At 30.0% G+C, this 23,037-nt stretch overlaps 1 protein-coding gene across 2 annotated transcripts in view; it reads left to right on the top strand.

Moving 5' to 3' along the window:
* Window positions 1-23,037, top strand: part of LOC135953381 (capon-like protein) — a 501,555-nt gene that overhangs the window by 175,756 nt on the left and 302,762 nt on the right. The gene's annotated exons all lie outside the window — the stretch shown is intronic.

Raw genomic sequence — 23,037 nt, 5'->3', positions numbered from 1 at the left:
TGGGCCCTACAGATGCATTGTTTTCCATCCGATTTCAAAGATTTTTTTTATTTTTGGAAAGCTTTCTTTAAGAACATATAACAATTTTATGTTTTTCTGTAAGGCATCTTTACGCAGAACATTTTGGTGTAAAAAACATTTCCTATTTTTCGAATATATCGCATTTGCGCGCTTCAGAATTTGACCTATTTTTTATAAAAATTTTAGTTTTGGGCCACATGTTCTAAAATCCCAAAGCTGGGATTAGAAAACGAAAGCAGTTTTGGAAAGATTAAAGTTTTTTCTATTTATACCCAAAGTATTTTCCCAGACCCGAAGGAAATGTGGAGCATGTTGGCAAAATTGTGAAAAATACCGTTTGTAGGATTTTCGCTCCACTTTTAAGAAATTGCGGGATTACCTTTGATCTCTTGAAAAGTTTTATTAAACTTTGTTATTTTGAATGAAAAATTTAAGCTTCGATGAGCAAACGGTGTACTTCGGCTGCATTTTTGTCAAATTAAAGATGTAAAGCGCATATGACTTTTTTGTAGCACAGTTTTATTAACAAACAAAACAATTAAATAAACTAATTTTCTTAATTGAATTTAAAACGCTGCCGCTTTAAACAATAAGCCTATTTACAACTTCCTGTTAAAATATCCTGCCGCATCCTTATTATTCCTATCTCACATAAAGACACATTTTGTATTCTTTTGTTTCTGGAAAAAATTTTATTCTGGAGTGTAAAATATTTTCAACTTTGTGAACGTTATTTAATTGTTCAGTTTCGTAAAGCTTTTTTAGGGACAAATGAAAAATCCTAAGAAAACTGAAAAAATAAAAATAATTTCCAAAAATAAATTGTTTATTTTTTTTTAAACTCCCCTTATAAGTCCTCTTAAAATGTATTAAAGCAGAAAATTAAAAACATTTACAGCGTTGCTGGAAAAAAACAATATTAATTTTTTTACACTCCACTTCCGTTTCCTTTTTTACATACTTTACGTTTATGTGTTTCTCTTGTATGTTCTTTTGTTGTTTTTGTTTTTTGTTTATGGTTATTTACACACTTCATTGCTTGGCATTAAGCTTGTAAAAATATTTGAAACTTGTACCCACAAACAAACATACACACTTGTAAACATAAAAAACTTACGCAGTATTTTGTTTTTATATTGTTTTTTTTTGTACTCGTAGTTGTTGCTGCTTTTGTTGGCCTAATAACCTTAGCCATCTCGCAAACATATTGCTTCTTAAAGCTTAAGAAACTTTTGTGGTCTTAAATATTAAGGTCAAGCCATAAAGCTTTGTCAGCTAATAAAGCAGAGACAGAGGCCTTTACACCGTCTTGGTCTCCAACCAACCCATTCCATCATTCGTCTTCCAAACATTTGTTCTAAGTATTTGCCGTGTTCAAATTTTTTTCTGTGTAATAACCATGTCTTGGGGACACTTGTTTGTTATTTTGCTGAAGATGAGTACATAAATATAAAATGTTTAGATGTTGGATTTTTGGTACTTTTTCAATGGTACTTTAATTAGTACCAGGCGAACATTTTCATGATTCCTATTTCAACCTCAATTCCTATGGACCCTCAATGTATGGCAAAATTGAAAACTCATCTGTTTCAAATACGAAGGGCAGTTTTGTGTGAAGTTAGGATAAACTAAATTATACAAAAGTTTGAGCTCGATCGGTTAAAAAATGGCGTGCCGCACGAGGGTTAAAGTTCGAGAGAACGAAATTGGTAAAAAATTATTTTTTTTTTTAATTTTGGCATTGTACGTCATTAACGTGTCTCAGGCCACTAGAACAAGAAAAGTAGGAACAAAGTTAAAATATTTTGGGAAATATTAAAATTAAGCCTAATTTTTACTTAAAATTTATCCATAGTTACTTGTATATGAGTTTTAGTCTTCGTATGAAACCGTTAACCTATTTGCAGGTAAAACCAAAAAAAAAAAAATTTTTAAAGGCAGTTTCAAAATTACATTTTCAAATTTTTAAAAATTTTGTTAAAGAAATTTCTGAATTTATTGAGAATATAGTAGGGAATAAAAATATGAAAAAATTATGAAAATATTGTTAATTTTTAACCTTTTCAAAACGTTAGTTTATTTCCTTTAAATAAACCGGATACTTTTGATTGCAAATAAAAGCCTTTTAATAGTTTAACAATTGTAACAACTCTTTATTTATTCAAAATGTACAATAGCACTCAATGTTTTTTATACACGTTTATAAATTCTCAGAAATACAGATACAATTTATAATGTACACGAATTTACTTGAAAAACACAACACACTTTAAGGCACTCAGTTGATGTTTATTCGAAAAGCGTATCTGATAAACTCACTCACGACTGCAACCTCTGCCACTATTTATAACACTGCCATCTGCACTCTAGATCGTTCTTTAACTGTCAAAATTCGAATATTCTAGATCTTACTAATACATACGCCATCTGTGGTGTACTTTCTACAATGTTCTTTAACTGAATATTCGAATTCGAATACAGCGTTGCCAACTTACGATCAAATCAACTGAAAGGTTTTATTTAATAATGCCCACAGATATGTTTGCTTTTAAATCAGCCCTTAAAATCGTTATATTTGAATTCAAGTACAATTTCGTAACAATATCTCCTACAATTTTTCCGTACCTGCGATTTAAATTTTGCGATTTTCGGGAAAAACTATATTGTTGGCCATATTTTATCGAATGAACTCAATTTCCTGACTGTTACGAATTTTAAGTAAAACCTATACAGAAGATTGTAGGCCAGATAATTCTAAAAATACTCTGAAATTTTTAATAAAAGCGGACAATGTGTAAAATTTTGCAATATTTGGAATTTCTAAATGAAAGATAGGAAAATATTATACATTTTTAGGCCGATTTTAATGAAACTTTCGAATACTATTATGGTATGTCTTAAATAAGGGTTGTTCGTTCACATGTTGCAATGAAATTATTTTAGTTGGGTTTGACAGCGAAAAGATAAAATTCCTACTTTTGTAATGGGTGTATGACTTAAAGTTGCGACATTTTTATTTTTAATAACTTATATGTCATATTGAAGGGAACATCTGTCATTTGTTCTCACTTAGTTTTGTTTGCTTCGAAAATGTCGATTTTTTTTAGCAACGAATCGTTATATGCTGGAATTTTTGCTTTACTTCTTTAATTTAAAAAAAAAAGTATCGTGATCACCAAATGTGAATCTGTTCCATCGGTGAGAAATGGTTTGTGGGGCTCACAAGTGGTGATTTTGACACGGAAGACAAAAATTGCGCATGGCAGCCAAACAAATTTGAAGACCAAGAATTGTAGGCACTACTACCTGATGATCGTTGTTAAACCCAACAAAACGTTTACTAGCAGCAGGATTCATCCAAAAGCAGGGAATTAGGTGCCATACGAATTGAAGCCGAGAGACCTTGAATGAAGATTTTACATGTCCGAAATGATGCTTGAACGCTAGAAAAGAAAATCTTGAAAACACCGATTCATTACTTGCGATTAAAAATGGATCCGCTACGATAACCCGAAGAGCGAAAGGTCGTACGTGAAGCCCGGCCAACCAGCCGAATCGACACCAAAGCCAAATATCCATGGCGTAAGGCAATTCTCTGTATTTGGTGGGTCCCAAAGGGTCTTATCTACTATAAGCTGCTGAAATCTGACCAGACCATCACAGGGAGTATGTACCGAATGCATCTGATTCGTTTGAAGAGAGCCGAAAAACGTCTTGAATATGCATCCAGATGTGAAATCGTAATAATCCATCATGACAACGCTCGGTCACAACAACTGTTCAAAAGTGTTTAGAATGAAGTGGTTGGGAAGTTTTACCTCACTCGATTTATAGTCCAGACCATGAGCCGTCCGGCTATTATTTGTTTGGATCGATGCCGAACCTTCTCTCTGGGATACGCTTTACTTTGGAACTGAGTATCCTATATTGGCTTGATTCTTTTCATAAATAATAAATATTGTACAAATGTTTCAAAATAAAAGCTAAAAATTTTAAAAAATTCCTCATTTTTAATTGGGTGTATCAATATTTTTCGGAATTTTGCCCATGAAGAATACATCATAGTAACTAAACTGTTGGCGATTTTGGAATACCAGTTTTAGGATATTAGAATACTTAGCCTAAATTCAAAATTTCGATAAAAAGTAGTCTAAATTTAGAAGACCCTATGTAAGCCCCTGTAAATATATTTTTTTGGAGCGTTTTCTATTTTAATTTAGGTGGCTTTCAAGCATTTTCTATGGAACTTTTATATACTTTTTCTAGGAAGTGAATAGTAATGGCGGTTTATCAGGAAAAATAATATGAAAATTCAACATTTACTCAACTTTCAAATTTAAAATAGATTATGATAAGATTTTTGAAGCAAACAAAATTAAGACAAGTAAGAGTGTATTTGCTTTAGTCCGGGTGAAATTTTTAGGGGGGATAGGTGAAATCATGGACCGATATTGTACATTGTACAACAAAGAGTATTTGTCAGCCAGCTAGCTAATTTCGTTTGGGTCCTATCGTGTTTTAAACAATTTACGTCATTGCAAAGGTCTTACAAATCGCACTGGTTCCTCTAAAGAGCGTCAACTCAAAATTTTTCAATTTTCACTTTTTGCACGAAATCGATGTGCAGTGGTCATATCTACCCACTGTAAAAATCTGCTATCATTTTCTCTACTCTTTCGCCAAAAAATACTGTTGTATCCGTACAGTTGTTTCATTGTAATGTATTGAAAATAAAATAGTTTTTTGCTTCTACTGAAAATTTTAAAATTTTGAGTTGACGCTCTTTAGAGGAACCAGTGCGAAATGACCTTAATTTGATATCCATATTGCCTGTGTACATAAATTAGTAACTGAGATAGACCTAGGTCACAAATGGGTAAAGGTAGTGTCGGTTTTTGGTTTATATATCAGCCATTTGTGTGTAGATTTTTCCGTTTGGAAATTATACTTGGCATTTTGACTCATCATTTTAACACTGTGATGTTATTGGAGGCAAGTACTTACCATGTTCGCTTACAACCAGGGACTCAAATAAGTCATTATCATGGACTTAAATCAATAACACAATGCGACACGAAAAAACACTACGTGATAAAATACCAAAAAAAAAAACCCTTGTCTCCCAGTTTTGCCCAAAGTCATGCCAAAGCCTGAGAAAATTACCACTTTTTTGCAAAAATTACCCCCAAATCTTTGGTGGCCCATAAAAAAGTGCATGACTTTAGGCAAAACGGGTTTTATTTTTTGTTGTTTTATCACGTACTGGTGTCCGTATATGGTTATATTTTCATGACTTAAAAAATTACACACAGTGAATCGATTAAAAATAAATTTTATATGAATTAGGTCAAAAGTACAACGGGATTATTTGTCAGCCGTTACCAAACTACATTTAAGTAATGCAAACAGTATGAAGTAGTTGTTGAAATTGGAAGACATTACCTAACTTTTGCTGGGTATATTACTCAGGAACTAGTTCTGAGTCGAATGTTATACAATATTTTTGGACAAAACCACAATATGCCAACTATTGTGAATGGCAGAGGATAATAGATTTCTAAATACATATTTGTACATGTTCGAAATATGTATTAAAATAAGTACTTAAAAATCAATCAAAAAATACTTTAGTACCAAAACAAAAAATTTTACCAAATAAGGACGAAAATATTTTGTAATTTCATTTTCACTTGTTCTTGTTCCCGTTTGTCTTCCTCTGATTCTTTTTAATACAGTATTTTTTTTTTTGTTTGGTAAACTTTTTAATAAATTACTTTTACAACTATTGCTGTAACTTGTTTGTTTTGTTGTAAATTTTTTATGGTCTTTTATATATTTTGTTTCTCTGCGAAGGAATCAGATTTTTTTTTGTTTTTGCTATCGTGTCTATATTTCGGTGTTTTTATAACTTTTTGTGCGTTTTTCTCGTCGTTTCCTTTTCCTCAGCTTTCCCACTTGGTGGTGGTAAATACTCTGGTTGTGTGCTAGAGTAAATGTAAGTGTTTGTTGTATTAAAATGAAAAGTCATTCATTTCTTTTATAGAACTTTAATGTACCATAAACATGATGATGTGCAGCAGCAGTATGAGATGAATGAGACAATTTGAGTGGAACACTATCGCTGAGAAACATATAAATACGTAAATACTTAATAAGAAATGTTTAAAAAGTAATGTTTATTATTGTTAAATAAACTTTGTTTTGTTGGGATTTTATTATTGTTTCAATGTGTGTTAAAGAAACTTACAAGTGGGTAGGAAGAAGAAATACAAACAAAATATTGACAATGATATGGAATTACTGCTTAATTTACTTTTAAATGACTACTACTTACCAGATACATTACTTAGAAGTAGTTTAGTAATGACTGGCTTATCATTTGATATAGTATTTATTAGACTCCTCTATTCACAAAAATAAATAGTTATGAATGTTTTACACTTAAATAGTTGAGCGTTCTTCATAGCATCAGGGAATTATTATAAGCTGTATTCACCGATAACACAGGGCAACATAATCGATAGAATTTTAGAGTTTTTTTAAACCACTACACAATTTTGATGTATTGTGGTTCCAGTAGTACAAATATGGTCCAAATTTTAAATTCTATGGAAAAGTTTTTTTTTTTAATTTTTTTTTGTAAAATTGTGAATTTTTTTAGACGCTTATCCACATAATTTATGATAACTCAAATAGGCTTAGTCTGATGTTATCAAAATAAACTTAGAAAAGTTTAAATTTACATAACTTTTAATCCGTTTATATATTGGATTTTAATCGGCTCAGGAGTTGAAATAACAAATTGAAGCAAAAAATATATTTTTTACGTGAAAATAGCTAATTTTTTTTTGTTTTAAAAAAATCATGAAAAATCGAAAAGGGCAGAAATTGTTAAGATTTATTGCCTTATCGCAAAGACACATGTTATAGGAACAAAATGAGATATCGACCATAAAAATCGATGGATTATTTTCGAATTTATTCACAATTAAGTGAATTCACTCACTTTTAGAAAATTGTACATGCTTGCAAGCGTAAATTTTACATGTTTTGTTATTGTAACAAAAATTTTAACAAAAACAAAACACATGTAAAATGTACACTCAAAGTACACACTTGTACGCACATACAATTTTCTGAAAATAAGCGAATTCACTTAATTGTGAATAAATTCGAAAATAATCCATCGATTTTTATGGTCGATATCTCATTTTGTTCCTATAATATGTGTCTTTGCGATAAAGCAATATTTTTTTTTATTTTTATACCCTACACCACCAGTGGGGAGGGTATTATGCGTTTGTGCAGATGTTTGTAACGCCCAAAAATATTAGTCTAACACCCACCTTAAAGTATACCGATCGACTTAGAATCACTTTCTGAGTCGATTAAACGATGTCCGTCCGTCCGTCCGTCTGGTTGGCTGGCTGGCTGGCTGGCTGGCTGGCTGTCCATGTAAACCTTGTGCGCAGAGTACAGGTCGCAATTTTGAAGATATTTCGATCAAATTTGGTACATATTACTTTTTCGGCACAAGGACCAAGCCTATTGAAACTGGCCGAAATCGGTCCATTATTTCACCTAGCCCCCATACAAATGTCCCCTCGAAATTGGACTTTATCGGTCATAAATGTTTAATTTATCTATGTATCTTTCGCTCCAAATAAGTTTTATATATACAAAATTCATGTCACCAAATTTTGTTACGATCGGTCCATAATTAGTCATAGCTCCCATATAGACCCGCTTCCGAAAATCACTATAACGTGCATAAATCGCTTAAAAATGTTGGTATACACACAAAATTCAACATAGTTAACTTTAATATAGACATAAATCACACGACCTAATTTTATGGTGATCGGTCCATAATTGGTCATAGCTCCCATATAAGGCCCACTTCCGAAAATCACTCAAAAATAAAAATTATTAAAATTTTAAAAGAAAAATATTTTTACTCATTTACTTGGTGTAGGGTATTATATGGTCGGGCTTGACCGACCATACTTTCTTACTTGTTATTTATAAAATTAACTTAAATTTAAAAACAAGTAAGAGTGCTATATTCGGCTATGCCGAATCTTATATACCCTTCACCTTTGTTGTGGATGCATTATTATTTTTTATAATTAGTATATATGTATGTATGTACATTGCCCACTTTCAGCGTACAGCATCCTAAATTTATCAAGAACACAAAAAACAACAACAACGCCAAACGAAACAAAACACCAAAAGAAAAAACAAAATACGCAAGCCAATGAAACCAACACACGTCCAAACATACGTTTAATTGTATAAAAAACAACAACGCCAAAAGAAACAAAACACACATACGATTTGTTGCTTTTTTGTCAAAAAAACCAACACACAACCAAACAAACGTTTAGTTGTATAAAAAACAACAACAACGCCAAAAGAAACAAAACACACAAAAAAACAAAATACGCAAAGCATGCACAACCAAGCATACGTTTTGTTGCTTTTTTGTAAAAAAAACCAACACACAACCAAACAAACGTTTAGTTGTATAAAAAACAACAACAATGCCAAAAGAAACAAAACACAAAAAAAAACAAAATACACAAAACTTGCACATCCACACATACGTTTTGTTGTTTTTTTGTCAAAGCATGCAATACATTGTGTTTTTTGATGAAATTTTCAGAGGTTGTCTCGGATTTTTGCTCATATCTCCGTTATTTATGGACGGATTTTGCTGATTTTAAATAGCAAAATTCTCGAAAGTATGTCTGACAGAATTGTTGAAGATTTGGATCCCGGAGATATCTGGGGCCTTCAGAAAATTGATTTCAACAGACAGACAGACAGACAGACAGACAGACGGACAGACAGACAGACAGACAGACAGACAGACAGACAGACGGACATGGCTTAATCGACTCCGCTATCTATAAGGATCCAGAATATATATACTTTATAGGGTCGGAAATGAAAAATGTAGAAATTACAAACGGAATGACAAACTTATATATACCCTTCTCACGAAGCTGAAGGGTATAATTATAAGCTAATTGTTTAGTACTGAGCTATAGCTACTTGGGCTTTAAGCTCGATTTAGTTATTTTAGATGAAGTTATAAATGTTAGTTTGTTTTAGGAATTCAATTATTATGTTAATGTTATCTGTAGTTGGATTAGAAATCAATGATAATGGGTTTCTGTTAGCAAATATCTGTGGTCTTGAATTTTGAAATTCTGGGCAGAGGGAAAGGAAATGTTTGGGAGATGGTGGACGAATAATATTGCAGTTGCAGATGGGTATATTGGATATTTTTATTAAAGAGCCATGTGTATATTTGGAGTGTCCTAGTCGAATTCGTAAAAATTTGATCATGTCTCTTCTATGAAGATTGTTAATATCACTATTGGAATATTTCTTTATATTGATTTTTGTACAGTTAATGGTTTTATACCAATGGGAAGTTCGGGAGAAAGTGTTATCCATATCATTATAAAAGTGCTTGATATATTTCAGGAGATCCTTAGAGTTATAATTTTCAGTACTTAATAAAGGCGTTCTTAGTGTCTCCTTAGCAACCATATCTGCATATTCAATTCCTTCGATGTTACAATGGCTAGGTGTCCATATTAAAGATACATTGTTTCCCTTATGAATCAAGCGATTTCTTATGTAGGATGCATAGGGGCGATAAAGCAATAAATCTGAACAATTTTTGCCGTTTTCGATATTTCATGATTTTTTAAAACAAAAAAAAATTAGCTATTTTCACGTAAAAAATATATTTTTTGCTTCAATTTGTTACTATAACTCCGAAACTACTGAACCGATTGAAACGCAATATATATGTGAAAATCGCTACATAGCATGGACAATATGTTTTCAAAATTCAATAAATAAAAAGAACACATTAACTACTCAATTTTATGTATATCAAACAAAAATGTAAAATTTTGTGAAAATGAGCGAATTCACTGAATTGTGAATAAATTGGAAAATAATCCATCGCTTTTTATGATCGTTATCTCATTTTGTTGCTATTGTTACGTTTTAACCTTTTCAAAACGTTGGTTTATTTCCTTTAAATAAACCGGATACTTTTGATTGTTAATAAAAGCCGTTTAGTTGTTTGAAAATTGTAGAACTCTTTATTTATTTAAAATGTACAACGACAGAATTAAATAGTCACTCAATGTTTTTCATATAAGTTTATAAATTCGCAGAAATACAGGCACACTTTATAATGTACACGAATTCACTTGAAAAATACAGTACACTTTAAGGCACTCAGTTGATGATAATTTGAATAGCGTCTCTGATAAACTCACTAACGATTGCAACCTCTGCCACTATTTATAACACTGCCATTTGCACTCTAGATTTATATAGTGGTTAGTGAAGCCTTTTTTTGCTGTTGACCTGTGTAATTAATGCTCACAGCTGTTAAGCAAGTAGTCAATGTATCCCTAGACAGTAATTGTCACTAATGTTTGAGTAATTTGACACGTATGTGCTCTTTATAGTGCAGAGATACATCCCACGTAATCTAGCGTGATGTCAGTCGTCACTTAAGTATACAAATTGTGTTGAGATAATTCTCGTTAAGTTACTTGCATCCCATTTAACCTAGAGTGAAGCCAATTGTCACTTTAGTGTCTCTAAGTAACCTAAAGTGTAGTCACTTTAAACGTTTATTTTGTACTGCACTTTAGAAAGGAGTTATTTTACCCAAAATTGGAGTTTTACCCATTGTAATCAAAAAGGTTCAAATAACTAGTCGTGTAGCTAGTTATGTAACTAGTTGTCACCCTAAATGATAGGTGAAATCCCTAGCTCGGACAGTCTCAAGAACTGCTGGTCTATAAAACTAATTATAAAAGTAATCATAAAGCAAAATCACTGCCAAAATTTCTGCATTTTTTGCAAATGAAAAGTAATCATCGTGAGTTCATTTCAAAATACATAATGATATTTATTAATTTAGATTTCAGTTTAGTTACAAAACTGTGGCCCAATTTTTGCCAATGTTATTTATTATGAGCAAATTACTGTGACTGTATGAAAATGTTAAAATCAGCATTTAACTGGCTGCTAGTGGAGGAAATTTGTAACAAAACTGACGCAGTGCTGCAAGCTATTTAGAAACCGAATAAATTATGAAAACAAAAAAAAGATACGAAAATTACATGCTACAAAAGGAGAATTTCCGCAAGCAACAAATACATATAATCATAAAGGGAGTAGTCATGTGTGTCACTGTATGAAGTATGTTGGCTTTTGGGGGGAAGTAAAGCCAAATTTCAGCTATGAATTTTTTAGGCAACCAAAAATCAAGGTTTAAATGTTGGTTTTATTTATAGATTATTTCAACTCTTTAGTTAAATTAATGGCATCTCTTATTTTCTGTTCTTCCACTGACAATACTTCCCTTTTAATAAAACGTTATTACAATGGCTTTTGTGCAGATACCAGTAGTGCTACATAATCACGTGCTATTATGATACTTAAAGAGAAAAACATTGTAGCATCCTTTTAAGCTTTAAATACACACATATGTGCGAATCTTCTTACACTGACAGTGAACAAAAAAAGTTTTTAAGGACATCAAATATTTCTCAATAAAATATGAATGAAATGAAAATTCCCTATAATTTCCTAAAATTCAGTAGAAAGCAAACAAAAAAAGACTTAAAATGGTACTATTGTTATCTAAGTGTACAGCAGAGTTTTAAATGAATCATTATTTTTTGATTTTAATTCGTTACTTCGAATTAGGCAGAAATGAATTTCCAATTCAAATGCATTTATAAAAATGAGTTTCAATACGTTTTCAATTTAGACGAATCTGTAATCAATTAGTTTCCAATTAAAATGAATTTGTTAAAGTGAATTGCAATTCAATTCCAATTCGTTTGAATTCTTTTGTTAACCACTGTTCAATACAAACGGGATAAAAATATAATCGTAATATACGCTCAAATATTACGATTATATTTTTATCCCGTTTTTTATATAAAATCATTTCAAAATTGCTTGCTTCCTATTAAATTTTGATTTTATTATAATTTTTTTTACTGTTTTTTTGTGTGTTTGTAACACATACAGTTTAGTTTCTTTTTAACAAACAGGGATAAAAAGGCTAGAAGGAATAAAGGAGCAAACAGCAGAAATACTGATTTTTCATCACTTTAAAGTAATTTCCATAAAATTTAGTTATACTTTTTATATGATTATAAAAAGTCTCTTATTTTCCGACGTTTTTCTTATTTTCTGTCATAAAAGAAATTGTATGAAAAATCAATTGGTTGTTATATTTTATGATTAGTTAACGAAAGCAGGCAGAAAACTGTAACTGATGGCTTTAAAAAGTTAAAGTAATCATGTTTACATGAACTGTGCATAATCTGCTAAGATATTTCTTGAAAAATCTTAACTGTTAAATAAGTATAAAAACAAAAGCTGGCTTAATATGTATTACTTGACATTAAATAAATTATTTTAGTTTGAAATTGTTTTTAGTTTAGCAGTAAATTTGGAAATAAATAGGTTTTATATTTGAATTTTCGTGCAAAAACAATTTCATATTGATGTATTTTCATTAAATATTTATTTTACTACTAAAATGCTAAAATGTACAAAATGCTATAACATTTAAAAAGGATATTTATACTTCAACAATCTGTTTGATAACCTTCTTGCATATTATGACGCGCCATCTACTGCCTAAAAATGTTTATATCGCTCATAGAAATTTTTTATAGTAAAAATATCATATAAATTTGTTTTATTGGCATTTACTAATTTTTACAATATTTTTCTCTTTTCAGGTAAGACAGCTGGATTTATTTAAACAAATATGTTATGGAATGATAACGTGGTAAAGAAACAGTCAGCTGGGATTCGAACAATTTGTGTTTGTTAGACTACCGTCTTACCAACTGCATTACACTGTGTAGGATTTTCGATGCTCCAAAGGTCCAAAATTGTCATCTAAAATAATGACAATTTTAGCAAAATCAGTAAACTTTTAGAGGTTGCTCATTTTCTTTGAAGTTTTGGGCCAAGTAATATTTTTCAAAAAATTAAATGTTGAAAAAGAAACTCCATTAAAAATGGTTTTTGTTTACGCATAGATTTATTTTTAAATAGAAAATAACAATTTATTAATGTTTATAAAAATAGCCCATTGCAGTAACTCGTTAAACCATAATACAGTTCTTAGTCTGGTTTTTTTAATAATTAATTTCAGATTTTTTCCTTGATTTGCTAAACATTTGCTTGACGTGGGCGTAGCCAAGGAGTATTCGATATTAAAGATATTAAAATGGGCCATACAAATGATCCCGGGGCGGCTCTATGGGGGCTCGACGTAGAGTACCTTCGACATGTAAAATTTTTAAATACTTGCAATTTTTTTTTGTTTCCTATCCGATTTCAAAGCTTTTTATATTTTTGGAAAGCCCTTGACTAGGCCTTACTATTTATCTCTTATAATTTCCGAGTTATAGGCATTTCAAAATTGAAATTTTTAAATTTTGCCATACCTTGGTCCGATTTTATTAGTTAGACAACTAATTTACGGTTAACATACAAAAGATTTCAGAGAAATATCAATTATGGATCCAAAAATAAACGATGAGTGAAATGCGCATAGGAACTAGCTTATCCCCCAACAATAAATTTCAGTGAATTTATCAAATTAAAAATTGGGAATTTAGCATAAAACAATTTTACTAATAAACGATTTTCAATTTAAATATTCAAAAAATAGTTGGGATCAGAAAATGAAAAGCAGTTTTGCAAACCCTGCTGTGTTCCCTATTTATCGCCAAAGTAGTTTCCCAGCCCCGAAGGAAATGTGGACCCTATGGGCAAAATTGTAAAAAATACCATTTTTGAGATTTTCGCTCCAATTTTTAGGAATTGCGGGATTCCGTTGGACCTTTTGACAAGTTTCTTTACAACTTGTTTTTTAGAATGACAAGCACAAAAAACGTTAAAAATTTCATTGAGTTTCGTTAATAAATAGATATTTTATTACATATTACATACATATTCATTGAGTTTCTAAAACTAAAATTTATATCAAAATTTTAATAGGATTGCAAATATTAGGAACAATTTAATCCACATTTATTCCGAGCTATATTGTTTTGTTTAGATAAGTTAATTTTTGGTCTTGCTTAAAAATTTCAAGTCAATATCTCAATTAGATTCAAAAATATGCCACTTTAAATTTAAGTCTATCAAAAATATGGCACTTTTTCATACTAAAAAATTTAATAGACAGTAGACCGAGCCGAGTGCTTTTCAAAAATATTAAAATCTTTGAAATCGGATGGGAAACAAAAAAATGGCACGGTTTAAAAATTTTACATGTCGAAGGTACCCTACTTTGCGCCCCCATATCTACGCCCCTGGAGCAGTTGTATGGCCTATTTTAATAACATAAACTCGAATACTCCTTGGCTACGCCCAATTTTATCCCGATCGGACCAGTCGTTTAGAAATGCCAGCGGTATTACCTTTTTTTTAGGGCCCACTGATTTTGAAATTCTGCAAAGGTCCATAAAAAAAATTAGTCACCAAAATCGCCATACTGAGTGAAGGTTTTTACTAGGGTTCTATAGCTGAAACAAAAAGTCGACTTTTCGACCTTTCGACTTTACGAAAGTCAACTTTTCCAACTTTCGACTATTTTCGACTTTTCTCAACTTTTAACCATTTTTGTAAAAAAATACATGGTTTCTACATTTATTGATGCGCCTTTTGCAATGTTTAGCAATAAAAATTGAATTTATCAAGGCGATAATATTTAGAAGAATGTTGTAAGAATTTTTTGTAGAAAAAAGCTTTATTTTATTAACATTTATTATTTACATATACATATTAGCATACACTACAAAAAATGCAAGTTTACAAAACTGCAATAGTTTTAGTATAATGTTGCAGTTTAATATTTGTTTTTAACAATCTCAAAAGTCGACTTTTTTTGACTATTCGACTTTTGAGATAACATAATCGATTGTTCGACTTTTTTCCGGCCAAAAAGTCGATTTCGATTTTTTTCTGGAAAAAGTCGATTGTTCGAACAATCGACTTATAGAACCCTAGTTTTTACTGCCTATACTGTTATGACCGTGTGTTTATTGCACTGATGCATTGTGTTATCGATACTTTGATACAATTTAAGCTTATTTATCTTTATTATCTTCCGAAATATTTATTGCTGCAATGTCTAAAATTATCGATTATGTATTTGCAAATTTAATTCCAAAATCTTCTAATTGAATCACAATTGATTTGGTTTTTTTCATTAAATCATAAGATCCTTTTAGACGCACCAGCTCCAAGTTAAAAGGTCCCCATTTGATTTGTGTATATTTAAATGAAATATCTTCTTCCACGAGTACTATTTATTCGATTTAAGTATTAAAACATACACAGAGAAAACAGATTCGTTATGGCAACCGAATTTGTCGCCAATCGAATTTAGTCGGTTACATCTACTATCAAATAAATCAGTTGCAATTACCGAATTTTTGAGGTCCTAATGACACTTTATTGGTATACAGAGAAAATAAATTTGTTATGACAGCCGAATTTTTTCAAATTCAATCGGTTACCATACCAATCCATAAATCGATTGCAAGTACTGACTTTATGTTCCTATAAAAATGACTACAAAATGGTTTTTATTTATTTTATTTTCCAAAAAACAAGTAATACAAAATACAAAGATTGATCTTTAAAATTGGCGGTGGGAACAGCAATGGTAGAACTTTTATTTTTACCGTTTTTTTGTTACATCTGCATTGCAGTTAAAATTATCTGTTTTCAGTTCTTAGTATTTCGTTTGAAACGGTTACAGCAGACATAACAGCATCACCAAACATTTAATATTTCAATGCGACATCAACTGGAAAAACAAAGAGATTCGAAATTTTTCGCCAAAAGTAACACCTCGTTCGTATACCTATTAAATCAGAGTTTAACTTAAATTAGCAAGAATATTCCTTAAAATGTATATTTCTAATAAAAGAAACATCATATAAACTTACCATTCTAGAGATTTATAACCGCAACGGTCTATGGAATATTTTGATTATGTTTTTGGTGTTAATATTTTATTATGAATATTATTTTCATATTTTATTTTCTGGTTTATTTTATTAGAAAATAAAATTTATTGTCAAATAAATCAACAAATTGGATTATGTACATACATATTTTTTCAGTTGTGAACATCGAATTTTGGAAATTGGTTTGAGCAATTATTTGTTAATTTAACTAGAAGCATAATTTTAGGAGAAATTATTATAATACAACCAATATATTGATTGTAACCACCATATTTTCTATTAAAACTTGAATTTACATCTGTTGAAGTTACCGAATCACATAAACTAATTTTAATATGGCACAAATTGATTACATGAACCAATTTAACAATTGTTGGAATCGTAATATAATTACTAATGTATATTTTTATCTGTAAATATGGAAAATCGGTTGAAATACTACATTTTCCATAGTTATAATAAATTTTCAGTTTAGTTAATTAAATATTAATAATTCTAACCGTTTTCCAACCAAACTGTTTTCTGTGTGTATGAATTAATTAAAAAAGTTAATTTAATACGTATTTTTTTAAACAGTTTGGAACAAATATTTAGTTAAATTTATAATCAAAACTGGATTCTTCAAATGTGTATTTTTTGATCGTTATATTTAAAGTGCGGTTATGATTACGATTAAAGTCGATTAAAGTATACTAAACAGAAGGATATATAAAGTTCGGCACAGCCGAATATATTACTCTACCATATTTTTTTAATATTTAGATTTTGTTGTTTATCTAGTGATTACACTACGACCTTCAAAAAAGTATTATTATAAAATTTTACATATAATTACAGCTTTTTATATAATAAATAATATTCATATATTTTAAACTAGATGTCATTTCATGTGCCAAACGTAAAGAGTTTTGTATTAATTTTTTAAAATGTTTGGGTAATTACCATAAATTGGACAATTCATTGAAATAAATCAATAAACCCATCAGCAAATGTAATTAAATAGCCATTCTGTACTGTAAATTTGCTTTATTTTATACTTCAGTTTTTATCTAAAACTCATACAAAAAACCTTTGGTAAAAACATATAAAAAAGTAAGATAGTACAGCCGGTCAAGCCCGACCATGTAATACCCTACACTAAGTAAATGAGCAAAAACAATTTTCTTTTAAAATTTCAATAATTTATTTTCGTGATTGATTTTCCGAAGTGGACCTTTTATGGGAGCTATGATCAATTATAGACTGATCGCTAAGAAATTAGCTAGCGTGAATTCTTTTTATATTATATTTATTTGTGTTGAATTTTGTCTGGATACTAGGATATTCAATCGATTAACCGTTAACCGATTAATTTTGGACGGTTAACAGTTCGAATAATTTAAAATAAACCGATTAATTTGTGTCGATTAACCGAAATTACTTTTTTTTTGCACTTTAAAACAATTGTTTGTATTTATTTTTCCCTTTCAATTCAAATACAAATTTCAAATTAAAATAAGATTTTTTTTGAACATCCAATAAACATGATTAGTGAGTATGTATAACAACTGACATATTATATTTACATGGCTTTGTATTTACATGTATAGACCCAACTTTTTTTGAAATGAATATTTTATCATAACCAATGAAACAGGAAATATGCTCTAAAAAAAGTGTTTTAAGCTCTTAAAATATGCTCTTAAAAAAAAACTTTTACATAATTTTTAACCAAAAAAAAAAATATAGTTTTATTTAAAAAATTAAACGAAAATAACATGAACTAAAATAAGTCTAAAAAAAATAAATACAACATAAAAACAATAGGAACTTAAGCTATGAAAAGGCCTCGAAAGGTATTATTTTTGATGATATTTTATATAAATATAAAGTCACTTCTTCAATTAAGGTTATTATTGCAATCAATTACAAAATATTGACTTAAATTTTCAAATAAAAATCGTTGTCTATTGGATCTGAAAACATTTTTATACATAGAAAATGTTCTTTCTACATCAACTGATGTTATAGGAGCAAATTTAAAAGACAATATTTCTTTAACACTTAGAACGGTTAAGTTTGAATTTGAACTAAAATTTGATATTTAGATGGCGCTATTATTAAAATAGTTCTTATTTTATATTAAAAAAAGCCATCTATTTTTCAATTTTGAATTTTAAACAAATGAAGTAAAAACCTGTAAAACAACAGCGAAAAATAAATATTTTTTTGATAAATTCAAAATATGCTATTAAACAGTAAAATATGCTCTAAAAACGCAAAAATATGACATAAATATGCTCTTGAAACAAATATATGCAAAAATATACATTTAAGTGTAAAATATGCAAAAATATGCACTAACAAATCGAGGCCAAAATTCTTAAATATATCTGAAACGTGCAAATATCTTATCCATGTGCTCATTATACTCACCAGAACAAACTGCATTTGCATATTTTGGTTTCCCTGATCATAACTAAACGAAACTATTAAATTAATCAAAATCTAAAAAAATCCCAAAAGGAATATTCTTTATCGATATATTTACAAAAATGATCTTAAATTATTGCTGTTTTTTATGTTTTTGTTATCAAAATTCGTTGTTGTATTTTCAGTTTAAAATTAAAATATAAATTATTCGACTAATCGAATAATTTTAAATTAACCGAATATATCTAAACCTCGATTAATTATTTGCTCGATTAACCGATTAAACCAGAAACCCGATTAATTGAATACCCTACTGGATACGAAAGACATTTGTATGGGGGCTAGGTGAAATAATTGTCATATTTTTACTAGTTTCAATAGGCTTCGTCCTTGGGCTTATACATGTACCAATTTTTTATAGAAATATCTTCAAAATTCTAATCAATACTTTGCGCACAAAGTTCCAGCCATACGGACGGATGGATAGACATTGTAAAATCGACTCAGAAAGCGATTCTGAGCCGATCAGTATACTTAAACGTAAGCAATAGGCTAATATTTTTGGACATTACACACATTAGCACAAACACATAATAACCTCCACATTATGGTGGTGTAGGATATACCTAGCATCTCCATAACAGGTAGACGCTTTGCTATCTAATTGAAATTTCAAAATCTGGCTCGGTTAGGATTGTATGAATATGCCGAATTTCATCCTTTTAGGCCATCGGGGAGTTTTAAAAAGCCCTGGAAAGGAGAAAGCATCATACGAGTACACAGAAGAGCTTAGGAAATTATATATATAGATTATTTATTTCAGATAAATATATATTTGTATTTATAGTAAAATTTCGTTTAAGATTTTCTTATGTCAACCTTATTTATCACCCACTGTAAAATAGGCTTTCACGGCCACCTTCAAATCTTTATGAACACCAACGTTTGCAGTAACTATATAATCACCATGAGGCAAAGGCAATATATTTAAAAGGTCATCTTTAATAATTAAATGATTGAGTATAATGTCATGCTAAAATAAAAGAAATAGCAAAGCTACTTTTATCTGCCAAAAAGAATTGATGGAACTAAATCAATACTTACATTATAAGGACAGGTATGATTGACATTTGAATGTTTGGCCAACAGTCCCACGAAAATATTCATCAAGGGGAATTTTTTAGAGTTTCTCATCAGCTGACAAAAATTTGTTGAGATATTATACAAAAACGGCCGATAGACACTGGCTTTCTTAAAAAGTTCTGCATGCACCTAAAGAGAGATTCAAATTTAATATTTTCATCTAAATTGTTTCAATGCAATCAAATGATATTTTTCACTTACCGTGATATTATTTACTGGAATTTTATGCAATTTAAATTGCAAGTCCATGGCTACTACTCCCCTTTGTATTAATTTCAATTTGCATATTGGTATTGTGATAAAGGATTTATCCAGTTCTGTGCATTTAAAATTGGTAAATTTAAAATGTGTCTGTGTTAAAAATACTAGATTGAATAAAACTAAGCTAAATATTATTAAATTCATGTTGTCTTTTGGACGCTAAATTAGTTTATAATATTGTATTGAAAAACATTTGTTTTTCAAAAACTAAACAACCGGAAAAATTGTTTGTTTTATTGATGATTTTTGTTTATAAACAATTAAATTAATTAATCCATGACGCTGCGCCATAAGTCGCAATTGAAATCGTCTGTTATTTAGAAAAATTTAATAACTTGCAATTAAATAGAATTCAAACAAAAAAAAATCAAAACAGTTCAAATATTATATAAATTAAATGTAAAATATTTACAAAAAACCTATTATCGAACACTGACATAAAATTTAAATTTCACGCAGCGTAGACGATTACAAAAAAATTTTAATAAATATGACGACACATTATTTTTCAAATCTACCCCTATTAGAAAATTTTAAGAAAAATTAGTCGGGCTAACCTGACTTGTCGAGGTCATCAAAACATGTATTTGATTATGCGATGATTTCATCGTTGGAGTCAAATCTTTTTCCGCCGAGCCAATTCATCAGGTTTGGAATCAAGAAATTTTCACTTGGCTCTAAATCCGAAGGATATAGTAGATAAGAGAGCATTTCGTAACCTAATTTCTGGTTTGGAAACTGCACATGTGTGCACTCTTTTGTGCACCCGATTGTAAGCAAACGCGACCCATCTTGCGGAACGCTTTCGCATACCCAAGCGATTATTCGCATACCCAAGCGATTATTCAACCACTGAGCCATGTGAGATGCCTATGGCTTCCACAATCTCTTGCACTTTCTATCTCCGATATATCAACACCATATCGTAATTTTTTTCAATTGTTTCTAGTGTAGAGACCTCAACTGGGCGACCAGAAAGTTCGGTATCTTTCGAGCTTGTACGGCCACAACGAAATTCAGTAAACTACTTTTTTTGAAATTGATGGTGTAGAGTTCCCATAGTTATTATAAAGCTTAGCCTTTGTTTGAGTGATGGTTTTTTACGCAAAAAATAATGCCTAATGGGCACACTTAAATATTTTTTTTCATTTTATCCTCAAGTCACGAGGTAGTCTGCTATCAGTGGCTGTCAAACACCAACTAAGAGACGCAGGTTGTTCAAATTTTGACAGGAGTCAACTGACAGATGCCTGTTGACAGTTAAGAGACAGAAATTCAAAAGGTCATGGATTATCCGCCCTCGTACCATCCTTTAGGCAACGGCATTTTGCAAATTGTCAAGGTTTTTAATGATTTCAAAAGTTTGGGGTCATTTTAACCCCAAGTGCCATTTAGGGTTAATTTAAATTTTTGTGCTGTTATTATAAATACTAGACTTCATGTTATCTTTAAATTAGAAATTCCAAATATCGACAAATTTGACCTTTAACCTTCACGATTTAAGGTTTAACGTTTTCCAATTATATTAAAACTTTCAGAGTATATTTAGAATTATCTGGACTAAAGTCTTGCAACAACAGAATACATGTAAATCAATGTACATATTTTGAGTTTTTATATAAGTAATTGAAATTTGTTCAGAAATATGAGTGATCACAGATCGAGCTGCTTTTCTTGATTAAACGCTTATTGGCCAAGTTTTTAATGATTTAAGATATTGTGAGTTTTTATAGAAGTAATCGAATTTTGGTCAGAAATATGAGTGATCACAGATCGATGTATTTTGCAGATGTATTTAATAAGTGGACGTGGATAAATTTTATTTCTGTAAAAACTTTTGCGGACTATTGCGAGCATTAAAAAAAAATTTGCCAAATCGGTCCAGACGTAATGCTATTTTGGATATATCGAAAAAAATTGGCGTAATCAATTTTTCTTTCAGTAAAAACTTAAATTGGATTACTATGAACATTTAAAAAAAATTAGCCCGTTCAGCCGTTTTCCGATTTTGGATAAATCGGAAAAAGTGGGCGTGGTCAATTTTTCATGTCTAAATCGGTCCTCCTGCCGTTCTCAACTGATGTAATTCTCAATAAATCCCAAATAAGATGTTAGAAAAGTTCTGAAATTTGATTAACATTTTTTAAAATTTGAAAATGTAGTTTTGAAAATCCTGTTTTTTAGTCATACCTGCGAATAGGCTAACAGTATCCTACGAAGCCAAAAACTCATAGACAAATAAATATGGATATATTTTAAGTAAAAATTAACTTTTATTTTAATATTTTCAAAATATGTTAATTTTGTTCCTACATTTCTTGTTCTAGGGGCCTGAGACACGTTAATGACCTGGGAAATTTTTAATAATTTTAAAATTTTTTAACCAATTTCTGTTTTTTACATCTCATTAGAACGACAATTACGTACACATTTCGATTCTTTTAAACTAAATTGCAAAAGTAATTTTTAATGTCAAAGTTTTTACAAAAACTTAAATAAATACCATTTTTTCCCTTGTAAATGCATCCCAAAACTTCAGAGGACTTGTGGACGTCTTAACCCCAACCAATTTATATAGAATTTATTCAGGATGATTTTTTTTACCAATTTTCACCAAACTGGGGGTGATACTGGCCAAAATCCAACATTTGTTTATTAAGGACCACCCTAAAGTACATATTGTTACGAATTTGCACTAACGATTTGACATTCATCGTGTTTGTAAACATTTCCATCAGTAGGAGCTTCTACACGCAGAGAAAAAATATAATTGGGCATGGTTACTGTAACCATTTAAATAGTGTTACAAGATTTTTAACAATATTATAGTCACAGTAACCATTTACATGATTGTGGTAACCATAATATGGTTAAGTTATGATTCACATGATTGTATCAACCATATATATGGTTACAGTAAACAAATACATATATGTTTGTGACAACCATTCATATGATGAAGGACTTATTATATTATGTTGCTCTCGGCTTAATCATAATCTGAGAACAACATATTATGATAAAATTATTCATCATAAATATGGTTGCCACAAACATATATTGGTTTACTGTAACCATATATATGGTTGATACAATCATGTGAATCGTAAGTTAACCATATTATGGTTACCACAAT

This window comes from Calliphora vicina, chromosome 3 (assembly GCF_958450345.1).
Source record: "Calliphora vicina chromosome 3, idCalVici1.1, whole genome shotgun sequence".
NCBI classification, from domain to species: domain Eukaryota; kingdom Metazoa; phylum Arthropoda; class Insecta; order Diptera; family Calliphoridae; genus Calliphora; species Calliphora vicina.
Note: the sequence above shows the minus strand (reverse complement) of the source record. Positions and strands in the feature narration are given on the sequence as shown.